At 36.2% G+C, this 27,992-nt stretch overlaps 1 protein-coding gene and 1 non-coding gene across 17 annotated transcripts in view; one reads left to right on the forward strand and one right to left on the reverse strand.

The window, feature by feature from the left end:
- Klf12 (Kruppel like factor 12) overlaps positions 1-27,992 on the forward strand; it is a 430,087-nt gene that overhangs the window by 229,871 nt on the left and 172,224 nt on the right. The gene's annotated exons all lie outside the window — the stretch shown is intronic.
- LOC125616330 lies at positions 24,104-24,163 on the reverse strand. Its single transcript, XR_007346955.1, has one exon. It is a non-coding gene; the product is annotated as a U7 small nuclear RNA (small nuclear RNA).

The following is a 27,992-nucleotide window of genomic DNA, read 5'->3' on the forward strand; positions in this document are numbered from 1 at the left end:
GTTCGATTTGCAAGAATTTAAGAAACTGAGATCAAGCATATCATAGTTATTTATTATTACCTTTATGAGGATGCAAGTCATTTTTAGTGAGAGTTAGGTAAAACAAATTACTACTTTAAAAAATAATGATTCTCCATGTGTCTACTGGATATTCAGACACTAATAGAGTGCAGACGTTAGATTTGCCAACTACAGAAAATTACTGTATATGCAAAGAAATAAAAGATCATTCACAAAATTGAAAACATAATGAAAGCCCATTGGGAATGTCCAGGAAGGTCTGAAAAAAGAACCATATGGAATCCCCAAAATGGAAAATATCATTAAGGAAGTAAAAAATGGACTAGGGATCTTAAGAAGCAGATAAAGCCACAGCTAAAGAGAGAATTAATGAACTGAAAAATACAAGAAGAATTATGCCAAAGGCAACAGATGGAAAAAAGAAAATGGAAATATGAAAGATTGACAGGCAAAATGTATATAATATCAAGCTTCCTAAAGGAGAGAGAATTGGGTGAAATGTCAGTATTTGAGAATATGTTGCCTAAAAACTTTCAAAAGTCATAAAAAAACATGAGTTTAAAGACTAGGAATGTACAAAGGATCTCATGTAGGATAAACAAAAGTAAGGATTTGGGTATCAGAAAAAAAATATTTTTTTTCTTAGAACTTTTGAGGGACTAAAAAATGGAGTTGGTGACATTGGCTAAAAGTTTGGCCATAATTATGACCTGAGATGATTTGAACAATGAAAAGGCAGTTGGTAAGTGTTTTGATTCAAATTCTGGTGTGATAAAAATGAACAATGTGATAGAAAAGATCAGGAGAGTGAAGGAAAAGATCAATTCTAAACAGTGACTGACTTTCTGGATTTCATGACTACAAGATTGGGAAGTTGAGATGAAGTGATCTATGAGGAAAAGAGGTATGTTTGGTTTAACATAGCTTAAGTTTGGAGAATGGTAGTCTATTGAAATGAAAATTTCAACTAGAGAAACTTTCTTAGGATTATGTAAAGGTTCTTCTGATAGGTGTTTGATGTGGAGAAAATCATCACAAAGTTTTGTTATATATCCTGAGTTGCAAGTACAGGGATCATATTGAGTACAGTATTTCAGCATGTTAGTGACTTTTGCATATGCATTACAGTGATATAATGAAAAGGATATAATACAGCAGAAATCCCATTATTGCACTAATTGGAAATCGTATTTCTGGAATTGGAATTTTCTTGTTGGCATAAATTAACAATGGAAGAATACAGGAGGTAATGTTTGTAGAAATTCTTGGATTCAGGCACAGATTTGTTGGTTTTACTTCTAATTGTGTATTTGTAAAGTGATTGTACTGTTACTTCCCAAGGTTATTAATATAACAGTGAAACAATTAACCATGATGATAACAACACATTTCAACAGAGCCCCATAGTATTGCCTCAGATTTTAGCTAAACAATAAAGAAACAAAAACCTTTGACTTACACAAGTAAAACAATGATCTGAACATCAGAGGTGACTCTAAGCAAGTCAGATTTGAAAAATGAATGGATTGTTCTAAAGGAGAAAAAAATCTTGAATATCTCAAAATTTAAATTTTTTGGTTTATAATATTTCATGAAACAAGTATATATTAAAAATAGACATAAAACCTTCATGTGCAAGTGTGTCTAATTCAGCCCCAAACAAGAATATGCACATTAAGTGGAATCAACATTTCAGAAAGCTATAAAATTAAAATTACAGTTATGTCTGTGATGGATGCTGTTTTTTGTTTTTTTTTTTTTTACCAAGTATAAATTGCTATGAGCATGAAGGGCCACTTACTGGTCAGGTAAGGCTTCTGACCAGCCTGGTATATTGTGTTCTGTGCATTCCTGGTGTTTTCCTTTATTTGTACTACTAGGAAACCACCCTGTTGTCTCCCATTGCTATCCTGTTAAGTCAGCCTCCATTGTTGTTCTGTCAAATTAACCCTGGATGTTAAATGTATATCTTTTAATATGTTCTGAATGTTATGGTAATAAATAGGGTGACAAATTCAGATCAGTTCCTCTACATCAGTTCCTCTGCATTCAGGAACTGATCGGAATAACATATATGAAATCATATGTATGTGTGTGTATATGTGTGTGTATATATACATACGTAGAGATATATATGTATATATGTAATAAAGTGATCTAAAATTTGGTTATATTAATTTTTAAGATCATCACTGAATTTAATGACAATTTTTTTTTTTAACCAGAGATTGGTAGGATTTCTGATACTCTATTCTTTGACTTATTTAAACCACGATTTTACCTTGAGCCTGACAGAATCAAAGTTAAGCAAACTGAGTTACTTTAAAGAACAAAATAAAACAAATCACAGGAGGGCCTATCTTTTCATCTGTAAGTGAAGTTGATAAACTTAAAAAATACTACATCATTCTGCCTTTTCCAGTGGAAATTGCATTTACTATACATTGAAAGATCCAAGAAAACAATTTCAGAAATTTCAGAGAAATGGTTATTATATAAACCAACCTGTACATCCTAGAAAACAAACTTGTTATACTTTAACTCTGGAGTATGAGGGGAGTACATTTTACTAGTGATCCATAGTTGCTGTAATTAATTCATTAAAGCTTTCGACATGACTGAGTTTTTATCTGAAGGCTGTGATTGGACAGTTTTGACTAGGTCTTTCTGGTCTAGTTTGTCTCCATTCCTAGCATTCATTTGCTTTCTAACTGCCTTGCAGAGGTTTGCTTGTGAGCCATTGATTGTAGGTGTTGTCATTGTCATTTAAAAATTCTGATTATGGTTATCTTTGATGTGGGTCATTTTCTTATATGCACCAGTATAGTATAAATAGTTTCTCTTTAGTTTGACTTTGTTGTTGCTAGCGCACAAGAGAAGCAGACAATTTTGAAACTTCAGAAATTTAAACTTTTTTACATGTCTCATTGTTGAAATTTAGTGATCTAACTCTTTGAGGGTTTTGTGACTTGTTATACCAATAAACGTTTCAAGTAATTATGCAGTCTTATCCTTGAATTGGGCTTTAAGTTCAAAGCCTGTTGTACTTCATGCTAACATTAGTCTCCTGGAAAGACAGCCAAATTTTTCTTCTTTTACTTTATTTCTAAATATTGTGTCAAACTGATCATTCCCTTTTTATTTTCCTTGTCATGCTTTACTTAATGGTCCATCATGTATTTGTGGGGTGCTGTAATTAATTAGATTTTAGACTCTGGTTAGTGTCAGAGCTTACTGCCCAACTCTTACTGTGGGGCTCCCTTCATCCTCTCTCAGCATGTTCTGGCACACACAAGTGCCACACACACAGGCAGCTGATCTTTAAAAAAAAAACAAAAAACAAAAAAAACCTGATATTGCTTTAAAAATTAATGTGTCAATTAGACATCAGCCAAGTGAGGAGATAGCTTCTTTTAAATCATGTTACATAAAAACTGCTGTTAGCACAGATGAAAAAGTATAATGTCTTGATTTGCGAGCTAACGTTTTCATCAAGAAAATTATAAAGAAAATTTGGCCATGGCACGTGCAGAGGGACTGATCCGAATAATGCAGCTGCATCTTGTGAGGATGAACAAATGGAAAAATGTGCAGATGGATGCTTCAGCCATCCTCCAAAAGAAACCGAGAAGAAATAACAAAACTCAGGGTCACTTTGCTGGATGGCCCTTAGTTTTAGGTTTCTCCTTAGGTTAAGCATTCTTTAGTCCTGATCATAATCCTCTCATTGAACAGAGTATGGGACTCGACATCATTTTATTGACAGTCATGTCAGCAAGTTAGAATAGTCTCATTGGAAGAAACAGACTCTTAGGCATTGCCTAAGAGAAACAGACTCTTGGAAGTACTCAGACTCTTAGGCATTGCCTTTGAGGATAACATTTGAAAAAAACTAGAAGGAAGAAATATTTTAGGTTCTTGTTTTAACAGTGAATTTTTACGGTGTTGAGAAGCTTTAGTCCCTTTTAGTCTAAAGAAACTTGTAGACTCTCTCCTCACGTTATTAATTGTTTCCTTTGCTGAGAAGAAGTTTTTTAATTTGAATCCATCCCATTTATTGATTCTTGATTTTACTTTTTGTGCTTTAGAAGTCTTGTTAAGGAAGTCAGATCCTAGGCTGAAGTGGTGCAGATTTGGGCCTATTTTTTCTTCTGTTAGGCACAGGGTCTCTGTTCTAGTGCCTAAGTCTTTGATCAACATTAAGTTGATTTTTGTGCAGGGTGACAGGTAGAGGTTTAATTTCATGTTGTTATATATGGATTTCCAGTTTTGCCAGCACCATTTGTTGAATAGGCCATCTTTTCTCCAGTGAATGTTTTTAGCACCTTTGTCTAGTATGACATAACCATATTTATGTGGGTTTGTTTCTGTGTCCTTTATTCTGTACCATTGGTCTATAAGTCTGTTTTGGTGCCAATACCATGCCATTTTTTGTTACTATATCTTTGAAGTATGGTTTAAGGTTTGGTATTGTGATGCCTCCTGCTTCACTTTTCTTGCTAAGGATTGCTTTAGCTATTCTGGGTGTCTTATTTTTTCAAATAAATTTCATGATTGCTATTTCTATGAAGAATATCATTGGGATTTTAATAGGAATTGTATTAAATCTGTATAATGCTTTTGGTAGTATGGCCATTTTGACAGCATTAATTCTGCCTATCCAGGAGCCTGGTAGATCTTTCCATCTTCTGATGTTTTCTTCAATTTCTTTCTTTAGTGTTCTGTAGTTTTCATTGTAGAGGTCATTCACCTCTTTTGTTAGATTTGACTCCCAGATTTTTTTTTCTTTGAGGCTATTGTGAATGGAGTAGTTATCCTAATTTGTCTTTCAGTGGATTCATCACTGATGTATAGGAATTTGTTTGATTTATGGGTGTTGATTTTATATCCTGCTACTTTGCTGAATTCATTTATTAGTTCTAGAAGTTTTCTGATAGAATTTTTTGGATCTTCTAGATATAGAATCATGTCATTAGCAAATACCTATAGTTTGAGTTCTTCTTTACCTATTTGTATCCCTTTAATTTCTTTCTTTTGTTTAATTACTCTGGCTAGAGTTTCAAGGATGATGTTGAATAGAAGTGGTGAAAGAGGACATCTTTGTCTTGTTCCAGTTTTTAGCGGGAATGCTTTCAATTTTTCTCCATTTAGAATAGTGCTGATCTATAACATGAGTAGAGAGCCTACAAATTGGGAGAAAATCTTTACCACATGCACCTCCAATAAAGCATTAATCTCTAGGATATATAAAGAACTAAAAAACTTAACACCAAAAAAAATACAAATAACCCATTCAATAAATGGGCTAAGGAAGTGAACAGACACTTTAAAGAAGAAGAAATACAATTGATCAACAAATATATGAAAAAGTGTTCAACATCTCTAGCAATTGGAGAAATGCAAATCAAAACTGCTCTAAGATTTCATCTCACTCCTGTCAGAATGGCAATCATAAGGAATATAATATAATATAACAATAAATGTTGGTGAGGATGTGGTGAAAAAGGTACACTCGTACATTGCCGGTAGGACTGCAAATTGGTACAACTACTATGAAAATCAGTATTGAAATTCCTCAGAAAGCTTGTAATGGAACCACCATTTGACTCAGCTATCCCACTCCTTGGTTTATATCCAAAGGATCTAAAATCAGCATACTATACTGATGCAGCCACATCAATGTTTATAGCAGCTCAACTCACAATAGCTATTCTATGGAACCAACCTAGGTGTCCCTCAATAGTTGAATGGATAAGGAAAATGTGGTATATATACTCAATGGACTATTATTCAGCTTTAAAGAGTGAAATTAAGGCATTTGGTTGGAGTAAATGGTTGGAGTTGGAAAATATCATGCGAAGGAAAGTAAGCCAATCCTACCAAACCAAAGGCTGAAAGTTTTCTCTAATATGTGGATTCTAATTCACAATAAGGTGGGGGGCACTAGAAAGAGTAGCCTTACCTTAAATTAGGTAGATGAAAGTGATGGGAAGGGAGGGGAAAGAATGTGGGGATAGGAAAGATAGTAGAATGAAACAGACATTATTACTATATGTATACTGTATGACTACCTGACCAATATGATTCTGCAACATGTACACTCAGAAAAATGAGAAATTATATCCCATCTATGTATGATATATCAAAGTACATAAATGCATGCTACTGTTATGTATAACTAATGCAAACAAATTAAAAAAAATTAAAAAGGAACTTTGTAGAATTTCTGTGTAAATGTGGCTGTGATTCTAAGTAAGTAACACCTGAGCAGTGCCATAAGGAGGTTCTGGAAAGAGCAGCTCTGTGAGCCTGGGCATGTCACTTTGGTCTTCCCCGTGTCTGCTTCTTTTGAATTGGAGTGATCTAACACTGCCAACCCCAGGCTGACTTTTCAGAAATAATTGAGAGACCCTATGTCAGATGGCCAATTTACAATGCCTGGCAATCTTGAATATAACACAGGAGGTCTGTAAAGGGACCAAGAAATGTGATGCTTGCCCCAGGGTAGTTGAGCATTAAAAGTTTTTCAGTGCTCTCCTCCATTGTTTCTAAATCTCTTCCTCTGCTTTCTTCTCCATTCTGTACCTCTTACCCACTCCCTGATCCATCTTAAGCATATTAGGATAGTGAAAGTCCAAGTCTGTGTACACTTCTGTTATTTTACTTTTAAAAATATCCTTTGCCTATCTTTAGGATTTTGTGTGTAAATGGCACATATAAAGTTCACGCACATGACTAAGTTCAGTTTCGTTCCTGTGGTCCCACGCTGTGTACTATTTCCCTAAAAATATTTACAGAATTTGTTTCTGTAGCCCTTAGTATGCATCCAGGAAGTTCACTTGATTCTTTTAAAAGCAACTTTAATCATAAAACAGGATCCTAGCCCTTTGGTTCACCAACATCGATGAGTGATTCATTTTAAGCTATTCCTGTTTGGGTTGACCTAACAAGATTTGTTTTCCTGTTTACAATTGTGGACAAAACCTGTGCTTTAGGAAGCCACTGACCCCAGTGCTCAGAGGGAAGAAAAGGGATGTGGTGAATTAACGTTGCTGTTCTTTATTGCTTTGCTGCATCAGGGAAGTTTCCAGTTGAGCCAAGGGAGCAAGAACCCATTAGTCAGGGACTGCTGTCACCGAGAAGATTTCTGTTCTCCATTTTGGGGAATGTATTAGAACTAAGGACTATGTATCATTTATAACCAACAGGACTGAGTGAGCTATCCTGTAACTTGGGCTGATATGTGCTCCAGCCCAGACACATGTGTGCGTACACACATACACACACACATACACACACGCGCGCGCACACACTCGAATAACAGATTAATGTGAAGGCAGTGTTTAGTGCTGAGGACAAGGTGGCCTCAAGACATTTCTATGGCAACAGAAAGGCCCCTACAGATATTTGTCTTTTAAAGTTGAAGCTGTTTATTAGAGGCTGCCTGTTCTACAGACTGTAATTATCATTAGGTAGAGGAGGTTGTCGAATGTGGGTGGACTGGTTGCTGGAGCTTTCTGACTGATTTGTTTAGCACAGCTTTGCAGTAAATTTCCAGGGAATATTAAGAACCTGAGATCGTTGTGCTTCTTGTCTCTGTAGGTGAAGCCGTGACTAATTATAGGGTGTTTGTTGAAGGTGGCTAACATTTTTGATTAGACAACATAAACAAAAACATAAACACAATTCAGAACAATCAGTCTGTGTTAAGCAGTTTTAGTTTATATGAGCTTATACGGTGTAGAGAAGTATGATTTCTTTTAGGGGAAAAGACATTTCCATCAAAGCAGACTTTGAATTAATCATCTTGTCATTGGCGTGTTCTCCAAGGGTTTACAGCCTGTGATTCAGATTTATCTTCTGTTTTTACAACTAGAACTCAGAACTTCCAAGATTTTTCTTAGTTCTTGGCATAAAATTGAAAGCATATGGGCCAACAGAAATCTCTCCTTGTTTAGAATGTGTTTGAAGTGTTTTGTTTCCCTCCATTTATAGTCATGAGCAACATATCTATTAAGCCAATACAGTGTCATTGCTAATGGAAAAACATTTAGAAATTTGACTAATTTGGGTAGCAAAATTATTTTACTGCACCTATTTTTCAGGAATGAGGATTTCAATTGTAGCTTTGCAAACATTTATATTTTACTGTATGATTTGTACGGTTTCTAAACGTTTCTCTTAAGAGTTTTTTCTCTAAGTTTCTGTCAATATTTTGTGCATCTAATTGAATTTGTCATGAGTAATAACATAATTGCATAAAAACCTTATTTGGAAACCGTGTAATTATTCCCTTAATATGTAGACCTCTGAATGAATGAATTTCACTGAAGTTTAAAATTATGCGTAATGGATCATTTTTAAAAAGTACTAAAAGTTTTAGGATGTGTTCTCATGGCAGTTACTATAAGTAGCAATTAATAAAACTTTTGAAAAGTGATTAAGAACAAGATGGTTTTGCCTAACAGGTACAGTGGAATAGCATATATGAATTTTCTCTTTAATATGTGAAGGTCTAATTAGGTGCTAACTCTTCCTTGGCAAAGCATGGTTTTGCTTGAATAGTTTTATATTCATGTATGGCCTAAACCTCTAACCATGACTAGAGCTCCAATTGAACAATGTTAGTTTGGTAAAGTATAAACATGAAATAATTTTATATTATTCCTGAATTCATTAGGAAATTCCTGTCCCTTAATTGGCATGGCAGTTATTTTTTATAATTTATTGGTGACTTGGATATTTTAAAAAAGCAAGCTTTCATTCCATTTCATATTTCAGTCTTACATCTGACTTTAAGCTCCTCTCTTGTCCAGATGGCTCATAGGAGGGTAGTAAATTCTGCCTCTCTACCATTCTGTGTCTCACTTTGGAATCTGTTGCAGGGGAAGAGGGGTCACATTAATGGTCTCTGGGTCATTTCCTTCTTCCCTTTCAAACAGGGATGGGGGAGAGAAGGCAGTAGTGGGAGACTGTTTGCAGTCTTGACCTAGCTTGGTCTAGTTCTTTGCTACAGGTGACCTAGTGATGTGGTGTTCTTCATAGAGAGGCAGTTACCTTGCAGGCCATCTTCTCAAAGGACCTCATAGAGCAGGGCAGCCACGCTTCCCCTCCATCTGCCCATGGTGCCTGTCTCCCGCCCCCTTTCTAGACAGAGTGTGGCTTACTGGGATTCTCCTGGGCAGCTCCATGTGTAGTTTCCTGATGTGGGACATCTGATGCAGCATGCCCTTTTTCTGCCCATCTCCCTGGACCATTGCCACCCAAACATACGACTCATCACCTCTTTCTACTACACTTGCCCTGTAGGGTGCAAGCCCAAATTCCTTGTCCAGTTTATTTTAATCACAGGATTCTTATATCATTGTACTGCTAAAGGGTGGGAGTTTCGGCTGGGCCCTAATTCTTCTACCCTTCCTTCAAACTGGCTCTGTCTTACTTTTTTCCATTTTTTCATGAGGGAAGGGTAATGGATAGGACATATTTCTTAAATGCATGTTTGGTCAAGGATTGAGATACATTTCTCTCTTTTGCAGGGAGCATGATATTTATGGTAGATTCTAGTTTACCATATTCCATTTACCTTTGGTTAGGGCAAAGAGCTCATCACCCACCCATCTACCTGTCCTCCAGGTAGATGATGCATGAGTCTTGGATTCTCTTCCTTTTCTACCTAATTGTTTCCCTATGTACGCCACAAGTGGGCCAGAGTTGGATAATGGTTATGAAAAGCAAAGCTTTTCCTGCTACTTCATGGAGAGTCCTTGGGGAATTGTCTGACCCCAGATATTTATGAGTCTTTTAAAACAGGAATGGTTTATCTCATTTTATCTTGGGTTTTGGGTAGTGGAAAGATCTAGTAAAATAGAAAACATCCTACAAGAACCCTACAACAGTGTTTTCTTAGAGAGAGGGAGGGAAGGAAGGGGGGGTAGGAAGGGCAAGAGAGAGGGTGAGTGTGTGGGGTGGGGGAGGGGGAGAGGGCTGAGATGTAATTCAGTGGGAGAGCACTTGGGTAGCTGCATGAGGCCCTGAGTGGATCCCCAGAACTATACATAAATAAGGAAAACAGAGATTGTGAGGTGGGGAGAAGAGAGAAAATACAAAATGTCACTTGGAACCTAATTCTGCAGAAGCTTATCTTCTGTCGTATCACTTTGCACTCTTTCCATTTATAAAATTATGCAATCATTTCTCAGTGTCTTCTTCAAAAAAAAATCTGATTTAGGGATGTAAAACTTCATAACCCAACATCAAACTACACTCTCTCCATTCCTGCTCGGTCAGGCTATTCTAGCTCCCTGTGACTCCGTCTTCACTGGTGTATCCCTGACACACTCTCTCTGCTCCATGTATTGCTGTCCACTCTTTATTTGTCACATGGCTCATAAGTACCCTGTGATCTTTCTCATCAATGTTAGCATCGCTGGCCACCCTCTATGAAGCACTAAGGCAGCAGGCATAGATCAAAACCCCTAGTTTCCTTTCCTGATATTTCAAGTCTCTAATATAATTTCAAACATGAAAAGTTCCACTGTCTACACCAAATGCATAGGAGGAAACATTGTGGTATGTGAAAAATATTACCTGGTTGCTTGGAGGTTAGTGTTGTTTTAAACTGCCTGACTTCTGCATTCCACTGGGAAATTACCCAGTTCTTTGGCATTTAGGGGATTTGTTTATAGTACAGTCTTTAGCAGTTCTAGGGTCTTATGAATCAAAAAAAAGAAAGAAAGCAAGAAAGAAAGCCTTTTCATAACCTCAGACATCTAGAATAGCTTTCAATCTGGAATGTGAGGAAGAGCAAGAATGTGGCAGCAAACAGGCAACTTCTCATTATGCAGCAATGGCAGACCTTCTGGAATGCTGAAGAGCCACAGATTCGACTCTGACTGTACTTGTGTGGTTATTAACAGGAGGATAACTGAAAACAAAGAAAAGCATTTGTTGACTGGTTTTATTAAAATGCCAAGAGATTTTGGATGGAAGTCAAGGACTATAGAATTAGGAGGAAAAGGAAATAGGAGAAAGAAGAAAAAGGAAATTTATTGTTGAATAAGAATTATTACTCAATAGTCTTCTTGGTAGTTTTGATAGAAGTCAATAGCTATGCCTTATAAAAATTATAAAAAACAAAAACAGGACCTATTTAATACTGAATATTGGAATGAGTGTCTTATTTCTAGCTAATAGTTAATAGAATATTTAATTTAAAAATAAATATAAAAGAGTTTCCATTAAAAGTCGGGAGATAAACTGCTAACAAGTCATTATTTTCACTATTTTGAGAAAATCTAGTCAGCATGTACATGGAACATAAATAAAAAGTAGTAGGTAAAGTAGATAAAATTCTGTTAATTTGAAAGAAACTGAATACCTCCAGTTAGAGGAAAAAGGTAATTAAATGACTTGAGTTTAGTAAAGTAAGCACGCTAAAGAAAATCGCACACATATGCTTTTTTAAATAACTAAATTGATAATATAGTAGCACTTTAGGTAACAACCTACTTTGAACTACCTTAAGATAAAAGAAAAAAAAGTTGATATTGGGGTTCAAGAGAGTCTCTGAGATCCCTGTAGGCTCTAAAGACCATCATCTCTGTGTGTCACAGGGCACCATTTCACTGAGTGCTTGATATCCCAAGTATATGTGCTGGTGTGCACATGTGGTTTGTTTCAGTGAGCTTTTTTTTTTTTGCTGTTGTGACCAAAAGACCCCAGCAGAACAATTATAGAGGAGGAAAGGTTTATTTAGGGACTCGTGGTTTCAAAGGTCTCAGTCTATAAGAGATGGTATCCATTCCTCAGGGCTCAAGATGAGGTAGAACATCATGGTGGAAGAGTGTGGCAGAGGGAAACAGCTCACATGATGATCAGCAGGTGGGGAGATACATGTGAGGGAGACAGATACACCTAACACACACACCCCCCACTCTCCAGACACAAAATATACCCCATAGCCATGCCCCACCTGTCTCCAGTTACCACTCAATCTCATCAGGGATTAATTCACTAATTAGTTTAAGGCTATAACCAAATAATTTCTCCAAACCTTCTTGAATTGTCTCACACACAAGCTAATTTAGAGGGACACCACATCTAAACCATAACCTGGTTGGTAGGCATCTTGAAATTGAAAACAATTTTATGATTTTTGAGTGCTTTAAGTGCTAGTCTTTACTGAAGTCTCAGTGGAAGGCTTTGGCAGACTTTAAGAAGGGTAAAGAAGGCCACATCTCTCACCAACTTAGGGTGCGTTTTTCAGCTGTGGTTGCATCTCTGTCCAGCACTTGAGACAGCCCTACTCTTGCTCCATCTCCCTTAGGATGACACCAGTCTTGTATTCTGACTAAAGTATCTCCTTTCTTTGCCTTTCCAGTTCTCCGGATAGAAGGACCTTTTGGCTTTTACTGTTGCTAATCTGGTTTACTTCATTGGTCCTCTTTTGACCTTTCAACTCTATTGTCATCTGCATTTAATTTCCTCTATTAAATATCCCTCAGAACACCTATTTCTTTACTGGAGACTGAAATTTTACAAGCACATTACTGTTTTCCATTATTTATTTGTTTTTAAAATCCTATAGGACAATACCTGATGCATAGTACATGATCAATATTGTTGATTGAATGCATTCTAAGACAAAGAGGCCAAAAAACAGATTGATCAAATTATTTTCAGATATTCAGTCAACAAAAGCAGATGAGAAGATCCACACTATATACATAATTAAATTAGATCACATGCATTGTGTTTGTTTAGTTATTAGAAAAGAGATTCAGAGGTGCCCCTTTCTCTGACCCAGTGCTAATTGGAAAAGCATCACAGAGGTGTAGGTCAGGGATTTTTGGAAGAATGTGTTTTCAAGATAAGATGTTAAAAAAAAAAAAGTCAGCTTTGGGACTGATAAGCAGTCAGCAAAATAAGAGTTTGTTGTGGTGAGGTTTCTGTTGTTTTTTCAGCTCTCTCTTCTGAACACAGCATATTGTCTGAACAAATTAGGCATTAAAAGTCTGTATTTCTATAGTTTCTTTTAAAATTATAACAAAACCAATATGTTCTTTTTGCAAGAAAAATTCAAAATAGATTAGCCAAAAGGAATGTCTTCACTCCACCCACCCACCTCCCTTTCCATGAAACCAAGGTAAATGCTTTATTGCAACTGAGACAAGGGTCTGTGCATATATTTAAACTATGCAAATTACATGTTGCTATGCAAATTGATTTTTAACCTTTCTTCTTATTACAGAGAATAACTTAAACCTTTTTCCAGTGATCCATACCACTATGCCATTAAAAAAGAAAGAAAAAGCTAGCTGTAAGAACTCTATTGTGTGGATACAGCTTGTTTGTCTGTTTTCCTTACTAATGGGCACTTGATTTTTGACATTGGCTTCTATCCTAGCAGATGTCAACCTTAAGTAAAATAGGCAGAGCTTGACTGTTTTTTGCCATAGTTCCATAACATTCTTATTAACTCTCTGCTAGAGTAGGTAAAAACCTTAGCAGCTATGAAATTTCTGCAGCTTTCAAGTACACCTGAATATATGCGTGAACATTTAATTCTAGCATCTTTCAATAAAAGTTCATCTTTCAAAATCAGTTTTCTTACTTGACAACAGAAGTACCATTCTATTGCTGTTTAAGAGTGTACAGTTCAACCCGAAAAAGTGAGATCCTGTGTCTTTTACTAACTTTTAGCCTTCTCTTGGTGTCCTCTTACTATTGTGGGTTATTCCAGAGTATTATCCAGTTTAGGAGAGATCTCTTATAATAAAGAAGAATTTGTAGATTTTAAAATCAAGCTTTCCCCAAATATCCAAATCCAAGTCTTAGAACTCATAACTCTAACACTGGTAAACAACAAACTAGGCCTTAAGATAAATACCAGCCATGAACTGCTTGTAGTAACACAGAAGTAAATGATTGTGAATGAATGCCATTGATAAGTTGACCATACATGGCAGTAGTAAGAAGCCAAGTGCTAAAATGTTGAGCACCACTTGGGAAATGGTCACTTTGGTTTTTGAGTCATTATTACCTTTTGTTGGAAGATAATGTGACATTGCTTAGGAATTTGTGTGTTATTATCCTGGCTTTCATATAAGAAAGAGATAATTGATCTAAACATGGGAACTATAAACAGAAACTTTAGAAATAAGAGTTATAGGAATACTATAATCTTACTATTTTCTCCCCAGTCATCTATATATGCACAGCACCTACATCTTCAAAAGAAGACCAAATTTGTGGTATAGAAACAGCCCCACTCAGAAAAAGATTATAGCATGTATCTCCACTTGGGTTAAGAAGGCAAAGAAATGACTAATTATATAAGAAGTGTTTTCTTCCCAAACCAAACCTGCCTTGAATGTAATTCTTTTGAAAGCTTACTTGTCCAGAACTCACCATTTCCAATGATTGTTGCAAATTGTATTTCCTTAGTCCACTTTTAAGTTTCATTTTAAAGGCAGGAGTAATTCAGTTACTGAATGTATGAATTTAAAAAAAAAATGGACTGGTGACCTTTATTTGTACCAACCTTAATGAATTCAGCTCTTCAGAGAGGAGGAGACAACCCTTACTGTAGGTCAATCCAGGCAAATGGGATTTTTATTTTTGCATAACAGTAGTATAAGAGGCAGTCTGTATTTCTGAAGTATATAATCATATATTTTAAATAACTTTTGACTTTTAATATGAAAGTGCAGATCTATTGACCAGCTTATTATTGTGTTCTTTCCTAACTTAACTACTCATAAAAGTATGTTTGTATATAAGTACATACTTTCTGAAAATTTAGAAAGCACTAGAATAATATTTTCTATTCTTAGTTCTATCTTTGTTCTTTTAATTTTTCTTCTTTATTCATTGAAAGAAGTGGGATATCTTAGCAAAATTTATTTACATATTTTATATGTCAACTAAAAAGTTAGAATTCAGATTCTTGTTGTTGTTTACATAGGTATGGGTTCCCCCCATCTTCAACATTAGCAATGTATTCATGTAAAACTATAAGGTTCTTTTGATTTTTTTTTGTAAGTCGAACATTTTATTGCACATTGTCAGACCAACATTGTAACAAATATAAAGATCAAATTGGGGTTGTAGCTCAGTGGTAGAGTGCTTGCCTAGCACATGTGAGGCACTGGGTTCAATCCTCAGGACCACATAACAATAAATAAATAAAATAAAGGCATTTTTAAAAAATCAAATTGGCTCTTATTTGTGATTCTAGAATTGTACAACATTTCATTCTATAAAGTTAAGTGAGTGTTCTATGAATTGAACAGAGGCTAGCTTTAAAGCAGAAAAAGGCTGAACAAAGCAGAAACAGATTGGTCATTTCAAACTTACTTTCTTTGTTGGGTTAAAACAGAGGGGACTTCCTTATTACCCTTAGTAAGGTTGACTGAAATCTCCTGGTTTTTGTTTTTGTTCTTTAAAATCAGTCTGGTTTGACTCCACAGTTTATCTATTGTGAATTGTGCTGCTATAAACATTGATATGGCTGTGTCCCTGTAGTATGCTGTTTTTAAGTCCTTTGGGTATAATCCGAGGAGAGGGATAGCTGGATCAAATGGTGGTTCCATTCCCAGATTTCCAAGGAATCTCAATACTGCTTTCCATATTGGCTGCGCCAATTTGTAGTCCCACCAGCAATGTATGAGTGTATCTTTTTCCCCACATCCTCTCCAACATTTATTGTTGTTTGTCTTCATAATTCTGACTGGAGTGATATGATATCTTAGAGTAGTTTTGATTTGCATTTCTCTGATTGCTAGAGATGATGAGCATTTTTTCATACATTTGTTGATTGATTGTATATCCTCTTCTGAGAAGTATCTGTTCAGATCCCTGGCCCATTTGTTGATTGGGTTATTTGTTGTTTGTTTGTTTGTTTGTTTTGTTTTTAGCCTTTTGAGTTCTTTATATACCCTAGAGATTAATGCTCTATCTGATATGTGAGGATTAAAAATTTGCTCCCAGGATGTGGGCTCTCTGTTCACCTCACAGATTGTTTCTTTTGCTGAGAAGAAACTTTTTAGTTTGATTCCATCCCATTTATTGATTCTTGGTTTTAATTCTTTCACTATAGGAGTCTTATTAAGGAAGTTGGGGCCTAATCCTACATGATAAAGATTAGGGCCTACTTTTTCTTCTATTAGACACAGAGTCTCTGGTTTAATTCCTAGGTCCTTGATCCATTTTGAGTTAAGTTTTGTGCATGGTGAAAGATTTGGGTTTAATTTCATTTCTAGTCAAGAGATTTATATGAACTTAGTTTCCACGATTTCTAGTAGTATTTCAGTCTTTGACCATATTTCTAAGTGATTTTTCCAAGTCACTATGAAGCCGTCATAGTTAAACTGTTTGAAATAAATGAAGAGCATGGAACTTGTCAGACCAGATTAAAGAATCAAGTTTTGAGATCTCAGAAGACTCCTAAAGTCTGAAATTTCTTGTATTTCAGATGCCATAGAAAAGTTCATAAAGCATAAAATATTTATTTTCTGTGGAAGATTGGTTCCTTCTGAATAGTTTCAATAAAATATATGTCTTTTCCTTTCTCCCTTTTCTGGACAATGTCTTACCGTACTGTCTTTAAGAAATGGAAGCATGATAACCTTTCTTAACTAACACAGATGAAAGAAAAGGAACATGTACAGCTCTACTATTAAAAGTTTTTATGAAACAATGAATGACAGAATAACGCATGCTGTGGGAGTTGTCTTTAGTATTTTGAATAGCAGCAAGATCATTTCCCCACCAAAACCCTTCTTAAGTAAGAGGCAGTCTTAATGATTTTAGCAAATCTATCATAATGAAAGTATCAGAATGTCATTTTAGTGTAAATTATTTTTATCTAAAGAATGGTGTTTCAGATACATAAAAATCAGTTATTTCTTTTATCTAACTAATATTAATTTATAAAATGTCAGAATACTATGTATTGTCATTTCTTATCATGTAATCTTTTGTTTTGGTTTTCCCAAGAAAACTATTCCAGGAATCATTTTCTTACTCTAGGGGATAACGTTTGGCTAATGTCAGGTAAATGTTTATTCTAGAAGTTACAAAGATTTTAAAGGTCTTTTAGATGAATGCATAATAGCAATAATTTCTTTTAAAAACTAGTGTGGACAAAATGAAGCTTTCTTGAAAAGAGAGAGAATATACTTATTTATTAATTTCTCTAGCTTTGTCATATTACATTATCTCCAGTGCTTTGTATGACTTTAAACAATTTATCTAGATTGAAATTGGGCAGTTATACTTGCTCTGTAGCACACATATCACCTATTTTTGTGTGTCTGTGTTTCTGTTAATGATTAAGTTTTTATGATCTGAACTAGTGAATGGCTTTTTGGGGGAAAGTGCTGTGGATCAAACCCAGGGCCTGGTGCATGCTAAGTAAGCGCTCCACCACTGAGCTACATACCCAGCCCATATAAGTGGGTTTGATCTGATGTTAAAAACAGAAAAAGAAAAAAAATCCAGGCTTGGTGGGTTATGCCTGTAATCCCAGCGGCTCAGGAGACTGAGGCAGGAGGATTTCGAGTTCAAAGCCATCCTCAGCAACATCTAAGTGCTAAGCAACTAAGTGAGACCCTGTCTCTAAATGAAAAATACAAAATAGGGCTGGGGATGTGGCTCAGTAGTTGAGTGCCCCTGAGTTCAATCCCTGGTACCCCCCACCAAAAAATAAACACCAAAAAAATGTATACTTTACTCATTAATATTTTGAAGTATCAGTGGATTTGTTTCTCTGCTTTGTGATTTGGCTACTGACCTTATTCAAAAAGAGTCCTTGCTGTGTGTCCTGTTGCTACTGGCTTTGTCAGTTTGGTTGCTACTGAGCACAGATTTATGTGGAAGTAGGGAATACCCTGAAAGTTTATACTCATGTATAAAATTGTTGGAATCTGTTGGACTCTAGCCAGAATGGCAAGCCTCTCGTATCCAAAATATTGTTGGCATGTTGAACATAAATAGAATCTAGAGGATAAAATTTCAGACTTTCATCCTCTTAACACCTCTGTAGATTGATACCTGGTGACCTCTTTCCCTATTTGAAACCTGCCTTCATGATGTACCTGCAAAACAAAGGCATTGATTCTAACTTCTCACACCACCTCTCTCCGTCAAAACTGTAGTCTGCCTGTCTTATCTATGCAGGTGGCCACAACTTCAAGTTTCTTAATCCAAAATCATAGGAGTTACCTTTGATTCTCTCAGTCATCCTCCACATCCAAATATGCCTTTCGTCTAAATTAATTCCACCTTCTAGTTGCTCACTCAAGACTTCACTAATCATCTCTTAACTGGTTTCTTGAATATCCACTCTCACCTCTTCAACTTATTCTCCACCTAGCAGATTTTTCTCCCAAACTTAAGTCTTCTCAACATCTTAACATTTCCCCTAGAATAAATGCTTTTCATTCATAGTTTGTGGCCTTTCCCTAGAATGAACAATGAGAAAAAGGAATCAATGGCAGCCCCTCACTTTTGGCCTTGAGCTACTAGGTAAAGGTTAATTCCTTGATGATCTGTAGGGCAGGCTGGTAAGAGACTGCTTTTTGCAGAGGTGAGAAATTAGGAGTATTGCTCTGAGTTTGTTACATTTGGATGTTAAATGAAGATCTCAGGTGCATCGTTGGCTATGAATCTGTATTTGGAGATGGAATTTTCATTGTGGTTGGCATGTTGATATATGAGATTACCTAAATGAGTGTAGATTGAGGGTTCATGACTAAATTGAGGCATGTCAGCAATAAGAGTTCAAATACAATAAGTGGAGCTGACAAAGAAGTTGAAGATTGGCAGAGGTACAGACCAAACAGAGAAACAAACAAAACCTCCCACAAGCCCAGGAAAGTGTGGTGCCACAAATGTCAGCAGAAACAAATCCTTAAGAAGAGCTGATTGCTCAGCAGAACTGACCATTGCTGAAACATCAAGATAAATGAAAAGAAGTAAATAATGGATTGGCAACCAAGAGATCCTGTGTGCTCCTGACAAAAGGATTCTCTGTAGCCACTGTTGTGGCTTTTGAAGTTTCTATATATATTCATTCAAAATTAAAAATCTTTCAGTCACACTAGTCTTTCTTCACGTCTTCATGGCCACACGGGGCTGGTGTCTCCTGCTTTGGACAGTGTGGATACAAGGTTTGTCCATCCCTGCAGGAAGGTCTGTGGCTTAGTTCTCCTGTGGTGGGGAGATGCAGGCTCTGCGAGGACAGTTCTCTTCTTGTCCTGATAGCCTCTTCTTCCTATGGAGAGAGTCATGGCTGGAGGAATAGCACCATGAGGTCCTTCAAGACACAAGGTCTAGTGTCCTGATCTGACTGGAATCCTGTCACAGTGCAGTGGAGGTGAAGAAAGAATGGTTGGAGTTAAAGATGTGGCCTATAGACAGCGCTGGTTCTGCACAATGAAAGTGACGATCACAGGTCTTTTCTTTCATCGAACATTAAGTATTAAGTTATTTTCACCATTGACACCTCGGGGATGTCAAGGACTGGAGGGTTGTGAGGGCTTGGGTCATTTATTTGGTAAGCAGCATTTATGCAGCCTGAAGATGGATAGGATTCAGACCTACAGGGTGATAGTGAGAAGTCCTTCAGCTGAGGGAAAAGGATCATATAATTACTTAAATGTCCTTTTTCCAAAAAAAAAAAAAAAAAACATTTAATTCTCAGAACAACATTAGTAGGTAATGTTAATATCTTCATCTTATTTAAGAAATGAGATTGGTAGGCAAGCTGAGGCTTTGTTCTGCAGATGTTTAGAAACCAAACAGGGGAATTAAAGTTTTAACACCCCTACCCCCAAGACTGTTGGTTTTCAGCTTCATCAAATTGGGGGAAGGTGCCTCAGAAAGTCTGACACTTTCTTCACATAACTGGTATCTGTCCTTCAGTTGGCTGTCCCTCTCTTTTAGCAGAGTTTATGCTTCACACTGGAAGAGCTGCTGCCTATATGGCACCTGATCTGAATTTAATATCCAACAAAAAAAGAATGCTTTGCTCATAGCATGTTAAAATGTGTTACTTCATAAAGATTACCACGCAAATGCTCTACTTTTGTTATACCATTCCATGCTTATTATAAGAGTTATAAGCTCCTTGTGGTAAAGATGGGTATAGCTTTTCTTTGCCCGGGAGTTCCCTGCCCAAAGTTTTGCAAATAATTTGACATTAAGTAGCTATAGTTTGGACTGAATTAACTACCAAGTTAGGCTGCTGTCTCAGTTTCGGGCTAGTATTATCCCCTAATCTGTTTTCCTTTTGTGTTTGATCTCATGGTGTCCTTCCCTGTCCCTTCAATGTATCCCCCCCCCAAAAAAAAGGAAGAAAGAAATGCTATCCTGTTTATGCATGACAAGTTATCAATTTGGCAATGACATTTAAATCATCTGTTTTCCACAGTACCATGGCATACTTTTCTAAGGACTGGTACTTCAGTGAAAGGGAACCATTCATTTCTTTTCCCCCCTCATGCAAGTAACTCTTAGTTTTTAATGAGTTCACTGCTATTCTTATTGATGTTGCTTCTTAATAAAAAGAAACAAAGTAAGTCATAATCTTTTATTTAATACCCACCAGTGAACTTCAGAATGCATGAAAAAGTGGGGGAAATATAATGTTGATGTTAGACATGGTAATTATTTAGGGAAGAAATTCTTAATTTAGCAGTCTGCCCCACAATGATTGAATTAATAAATTTTGCATTTAGGGATGATTGTTTTAATTTCACTGAGGACAGTTTACAAAGACACTAATATAACTACACAATGGAAAGAAAAATGAAGAACAAGTACGACTCCTGCTGGAAAGCCTGCCAAAGCAAGAGAGAGTTCCCGGATTTGGTCTCCATGTGATCCTGGTGCTTGTCACCTTCAATAACCTGCTTTAATTCATAAATGATGGACTCTGTTGATGGATGAGACTTAGAAATGTTCATAAGATTAAAATATCAAAACATAAGAGGCATTGATTTTGGATTTTCTTATTGGCTCTTGCAATTCAAATACTCTAATTCTGCCAGGCTACCTCTGCAGTAAACTATGGGCTGATAGAATATGATTACTTAAATGTCCTTTTGCCAGTAGAAAAAAAATTCAGAGTCTATAAAATCAGGTTTTATAGACTGCACTTGACATTTTTCATAGAATGTTTTGAAACAAAAACCTTAGGTGTCAGGCCTTTGAAAACTATTTCTGTCCTTATTCACTAAATTCATTTGCTTGTTTTGAAAAGGATTATTCCGTTCCTTAAATCCATATACATTTGGTACAATAAATTAAAATGTAAGTGCACATGTCTTTATTTTTGTAATTTCATTTGAGTCTCTATGTGACTATATTCTGGTTGGCCATAATTGTCCAAAAGTAAAAACAAACAAACAAACAAACAAACAAAAAACAGAATGATTTAGGAAAATAAAGTTCAGAAAACTCCAAAACAGGTGTCTTTTTCAAATGTTACACAGGAGTTATATAAACTTAAGGGTTTGTCTACCAAGGTTAGTATTTCAAGTGCATTGATGGGTGTACAGGCAGTTTTAGTCCTGAACCCAACCAAGGAAGAACAAGGAGGGGACCCCCCACCCCATCCTCACCTGGATCCCAGCAGCCCTGCACTTCCTCTTTGAAAAGTAGTGAAGGTAAAATTAAATGTGAGCATTCCATTCCACAAGCCCTTAATTTTAAATTTTCTTTGTATTTTGTAGACAAAGCCACACATCGAGCTCTTCATTTCTGGTTTGCAGTGAAATTTGTTATTGTCATATAGAGAACATAATGCCATATTACTTGAGTTAAGAATTAGTTCTACCCTCCATTTAGCACTCTAACATAAAAACTGGGAAAAGAACAATCATGGCCCTGTGGTGGAAAGAGGACAGGATTTTTGTAAGTTACCTGTACATTGATAAAGGAAAGCCAGTGTGGAAAATTACGTCTGTCAGTATAAATGAGACCTTGCATATGGTGGGTACTTTTTACTACTCTGTGTGATAAGCAACATCTTTGACTTTGGTTTCCTTAGTATTTATATGATGTCTTTGCTTGGATTTTGTTTTTGAGTGAATAGGTTGGAATATTTTTTGGCTCTTCAGCATTAATTATAAGGAAAAAGGATGAAGAAATGACAGTAATTTGTGCTTTAAGCTTTAGGAAACATTTTTTTAAAAAATATTATTTAAAATATTTTTATCTTGCACAGAAAATAGTATTTGATCACTATGTACAATACCAAAATGCATATGTAAAACTTAAATTTGTCTTTATAAATCTGTTACAAAAATGGAATAGTTTGCCTTAATTCACCCTTCTACAACATACTTAATTCTTGTTTAATTTTCATTTGGTAATGTCTCCAGAAATTTGACTTTGATTTTTTTTTTTTTTGATCTCCAGGGAAGATAAAAAAATTGAGGTATTAATGATTATACATTTGGGCATTTGGGAATACATTTGGTACAATCAATTTGGGCATTAGTGATTATAAATAAGTACATTAAAATTTTTCATCTATTTTATACATATACATTTTAAGATATCAGACTTTATTAAAATTATGTGCATGTTTTATTTTTTAATGTAATAATAAGGGCAACGTATTTCTTAATAGTAGTGTCTATGCTTTCTTAAAGACAGAGATACTGTGTGGGTATTTTTCTTTAAACAGGCCATGGTATTTTTCCCTCCCATAATAGTTCTGTTATTCACACTAGGTTTCTGATTAAAACAAAACAGAAACACCTCACCACCACCACCACCAAAACCAAACAATCCCCCCCCCCCGCCATTTAGAATAAAGCCAAGAACCTGAAATTTAGAAAAATTGCCTTTGAGAGAGCAGCAGTGTTTACGCACCTGTGAAAGAAAGATCCCACAGCCCCTTAAAGTCCTATTTATTCTAATTTTAGGCACCAGTTTCAGTTTTGCCTCAGGTTTGTTTTGCTTTCCAGCTCTCTAAGTAGTTTTTTGAAGCAACAAATTTGGAAGTGAATGGGTAAATCCTGGTGAATCATGACTAGAGGCATCTGGAAGCTGCAGGAAGTGACAGAGTAAACCCCATCACTACTTGGAGGCAATTCCTCTTAGGGACCTAAGACCTATCATAGACCTTTAAGAGGAATAATTCTTTATAAAATTTTTTATAAAGAATTATTTTTCTCCAAACTTAATGACCTTGTTGAGTTGTAATTTGAGACATAAACAAAATTTGAATTCTCTTCTGATTCATTAAACTCTCAGTCTAGAGTCTAATGTTCATCAAATATGTTGAAAAGTTAGGTTTGTTCATTGGGAGAAGAAATACAAAGCCCAAAAACACTTCCTGTGCTCATGGATTCCATGTTTAATTGGGGTGGCAAGGATGTAAATAACAATAGCATGAGGGCTATGTGTCAGGTTCTAGGTACACATGAGTTGATGTGGGCCAGAAAGGACGCATGTGCCCAGTGGATATTGAGGAGCATCTCTGAGAACTGACCTTGGGCTGAATGAAGCAGGAGTGGGCTTAGTCTGGCAGAGGAGGTAGGGAGACATGCTCTAGGCAGAAGAAATAGCAGGGAACTGAAGAAATAGGACTTATTTGAGAAGCCTGAGGAGTTGAGGAGATTGAGAGAGAGTTGGGTAAGACAGGGCTAGCAAACTTGTTTTGAACAGTAAAATATCTCAGGCTGTGAGAGACGCGTGGTCTATAAGATCTGCTTCAATGATTGGGCTCTGTGGAATACTGTGAAAGTAGTCCTAGACTTTGTGTAAATGAGTGGTCACAGCTAGGTTTCATGTCCTTAATTTCCAAACTTGCCTGCTTGGATTTGGCCCAAAGCCCTCAGTTTGTGGAACTCTGGTGTAGACAGAGGTGGTTTTAGCATTAAGACTCTCTACTGCTTTGAATAATTTACTGTTGCTTTGGTTGATATCTTCTACCCCCTCTGAATAGCAAGGCTGATGTAGATAGAATTATGTGCTTTTATATACTTCTTTTTGTCAAGACATTTCTCCTCATTTCACATATTGTAGTTTTACTCTGTGTGTGTATGTGTGTTTCCTGTGGTGGGCAGATGACCTTCTAGTGACAACCAGAAAGCCTGCTAGACAAATTCTAAAAGCTGCAACACTTGGTGTGTTTTAATATCTGGCCTCTGCTCCTTCTTATGGGGAATCTTAACATTCACGTGTTAGCTTAGAGTTATATATAGCAGTTGCCTGCAGTGCCTTCCTACCTATTTTGTATTTCCTTTTTGGTGTCTTAGGTTTGTGCCACACTCACAGTGTTAGGAAAGAAGAAAATATCCTAGACTGTAAAAGTAGCCTTCACCAAGCCAGGGTATCTGAGCCGACTCACTTAGCATGAATAGGATTCTGCCAGGGAAAAGAAGAAATGATAATTTGGGTATAAAAAATTTGCGTGAGCAGGAAACAAAACAAAACAAAAACAGGAAAGGAAATGTGATATTCCCTGAGCATCCAGTGGTCATCAGTAAGTTGGAGAATTTAGATTAATCCTTTGTTTTAATGTGTCTTAATTGACACTCTAAGTAGTTTGGACTTTCTTGTGAACTGTAGAAAATTATTGCTCTTCTATAACCAATCATCCCCATCATAGCCCAAATGATCTTTTTTAAAAATACAAACCCAACACTGTCCCACTGCTATTCAAAGACTTCCCTTCTCAAAATCCCAAATCCTTGCCATCTCCTGAAAGACCCTGTGTGACCTGGCTCCTCATTCTTCTGTCTGAGCCGTTGTCCTCACTGTGTCCTGCTCTACCTCTGTTGGCCTTCTTGGAATTCTTCAAGTCCTCCCAGAAGGCTGCCTCTCCTGGCACTTACAGTTCCTGCTATAGGTCTTTTCATAAGGACACCAGCCTGGCTTTACTCAGGTGTAGACCAGGTCTCCCTTTATCAGACAGGCCTTCTGTAAACACGCATATAAATAGCAGCTCTTCCCATGTCACTCTTGGGCCCCTTGCCCTGTCTTACTTTTTCTTGTCTTTTCCTCTTAGAAAGTCTCTCCTTGACAAAAAGTAGAGGTCAGACTGCAAAGTCATTGAGAATCATGAGCCGGTGAGATTGTAACTAGGACTGAGACTGAGGAATTACGAACAGTGTTTAGCATAGAACCAATTCTGGATAATCCAAGCCAGAAACATTTAAAAATAATTAATAGAAGTCTTGCACTTTATATCTTTTACTTCCTTTCATCTTAGTTTAGTTTTGCCTACCAGAACAATTCCATGCCATGTCCAAATGAGAAAGTCTAGTTTTACTTCAGAAACCCTGAATTTTTAAGGTTAAATTTTATGTCTCTGCGGCCCCTGTAGGAAAACGGAAAAAAAAAAAAAAGATTTTTCCCTTTTATTAGCCTCTGTATAATTTTATGTGGTTGTTCATATAGAATATAATTTTCTATTGTGAGTAAAAGTTGTAGACTAGGTAATTTAATTAAGTTTACTTAGAGTTCATGCTTTTCCAAAGCCAGGGATAAAATCACTGCAACTCTTATGACCCATTAAGAGTCTAAGATTCATGAGAGACATCCATTAACACTGTTTCAGATTTTGAAGGTCAGGGGAAAATGCCAGTGGAGTTATTACTGTTTTATCACAAAGTTCTTTATGATGGTTAAAATAGTAAGAAAAGTAGCTAATAGGTTACATGTAATAAGGATGTAGTGGGGGGAGGGAGAATACTCTAGACCCAGGGAAGAATATACCAAACAGCTCTATAGCAAGTAATCTATTCTGTGTTCCCTGACTTCTTCTGGGACGCAGAATAAGGTGTGAGAATGTCTCAGTGAAATTCAGGAAAAAGTAAGCAAGCATATTCCTGGTAAGAGTTTAGCCAACTTTAAAAAGAAAAAGAAATCTCTTCATATCTGTCCACATGTTCAGCAGTGTACCGGCATGGTAAATTGTTGGTGAGAGTACTTTGGCAATATTCCACTTAATTTGAAGTCATACTTTTTTTTTTTTCAATTTTGTTGTTTGAATTATATAGTTAAGCCTGAATAAAACTATGTTCATTTTATTGTTGTATGAGAGGGTGGCTTTGATGGCCTATCCAGCTCTGTCACCAAGGTGGGACTTAATATGCAGGGTGAGCTGCATTTTATTTATTTGGGATGTATTTTATTCAAAATATGGGGAAATACCTAAGCATTATGGAAAAACTTTGATATTTATGATATAAGTTGGTATTAAAATAACCTTCAGAGAAAGACAGAAAACAACTTAAAAAAAAAAAGTCCACAGTTAATGACAGTGATTTGGTCAGTTCGTTATAAATACTGCTCTTTCCAGCAGTGTGGATAAGGAGGTACTCCAGAGTTGTCCTATTACAGGACAGAGAAAGGAACAAGTCAGGGAGATGGCTAGATCCTTCCTGTTGTTATTTTCTCCATCAACAAATTTACACAAAAACACAGTCTTCATCGTGAAGCCATAGCTGTAATTTCCCAAGGTCAAGGTCAGTGTTAGACCAGGTCTAGTTGAGATTGAGAATCAAATAGAATTTTTATAATTGGACATATTACAAATTTGTATAGTTGTCTCAGTGGTTAAGCTAACTGTTAAAACTGAACAACAACAACAGCAACAAAAAGTGAAGGCAAAGAACTTTATTACAGTAGCAAGAAAAATAGACCACTTTACACAGAAAACACCACTACACTGAAATCTAACTTCTCAATATCAACAATGGCAGCTGGAAGGCAGTGGGATAATATTTTTAAAGTGCAGAGAAAAAAATGTCCACATAAAGTTGTGTCATAACTCAATACAATTCTGACAGTTTTGAATGGATAAAACCTGAGAGACCTAAAGTAAAGGTAATTCATTCTAAAAGTAAAACTTGTTAATACTTGAGAAACAAATAGAATAATACCATAAGGGTAACCTGAAAAATAAAAATGATGACTAAACAAGTTGATAAATAGTTCATAAATTCATACACAATTTTTCTTAAAATGCTATTACTAATAATATTTGATTTGTAAGATGTTTATGAAGTGCTAGAACTAAAATATTGGACTACAGTACTGTAAGTTCAGAGGAGTTATTGAGAGTTAGTTTTCTAATGCCCTTATGTTGTTTGTATGTGATTATGCTTAGTTAAAAATATAAGGCTATTAAAAGAATAGGAGTCCTGTAATCAAAAGTCCCCAAATGGCCCCTGCTTCATTTGCCTGTAATTCCAGCAGCTCAGGAGACTGAGGCAGGAGGACTGTGAGTTCAAAGCCAACATCAGCAACTTAGCAAGCCTCTAAGCAACTTAGCAAGACTTATCTCTAAATAAAATATAAAACAAGCTGGGGATGTGGCTAAGGGTTTATGTGCCCCTGGGTTCAATCCTTGGTACCCCCCCCCCTCAAAAAAAAGACAACACACAAACAGAAAAGCAATTCCTTTTCTCTGTATTTTGTCAGAAATGAGAACAAATGAACAGAGAGAACAAGTAGAAGGTGAAAGTAAAGAGAATGCAAGTAAATCCCCAAAGCCATTGATTTTATAATAAATGTAAGTGAATGTAGTAGGTCCCTGAATTCTGATTGGCCTGAGCCCAGGGTGCATGCCCTCTGTAATCCCTGGAACTGTCAGTTTGGTTGTTAGATTGCATGGTTGACTTTGAGATAAATTATTTCAGTGGGCTTGAGGTACATACACGAGTCTTTTACAAGCATAATTTTCCTAGTTTAGTATAAGGGCATGCATCTTAGAAGGGAAAAAACAAATCTTAGAAAGTTAAGTCTTAGATTGCCACATTGCAAGGACCTGAGAGCAGCCTCTAAAGACGGAGGTCAGTCCCAGCTAAAATGTGCTGGACTCCTAACCCTGATCCCACACAATAACAAATTTGTGTTTTTTTAAGCCAACACAGGTGTAGTCATTTGTCATGCAGCAATAGATAACTAACACTGTGGACTAAAGACAAAAGACATAATTACCATAT

This window comes from Marmota marmota, unplaced genomic scaffold (assembly GCF_001458135.2).
Source record: "Marmota marmota marmota unplaced genomic scaffold, marMar, whole genome shotgun sequence".
NCBI classification, from domain to species: domain Eukaryota; kingdom Metazoa; phylum Chordata; class Mammalia; order Rodentia; family Sciuridae; genus Marmota; species Marmota marmota.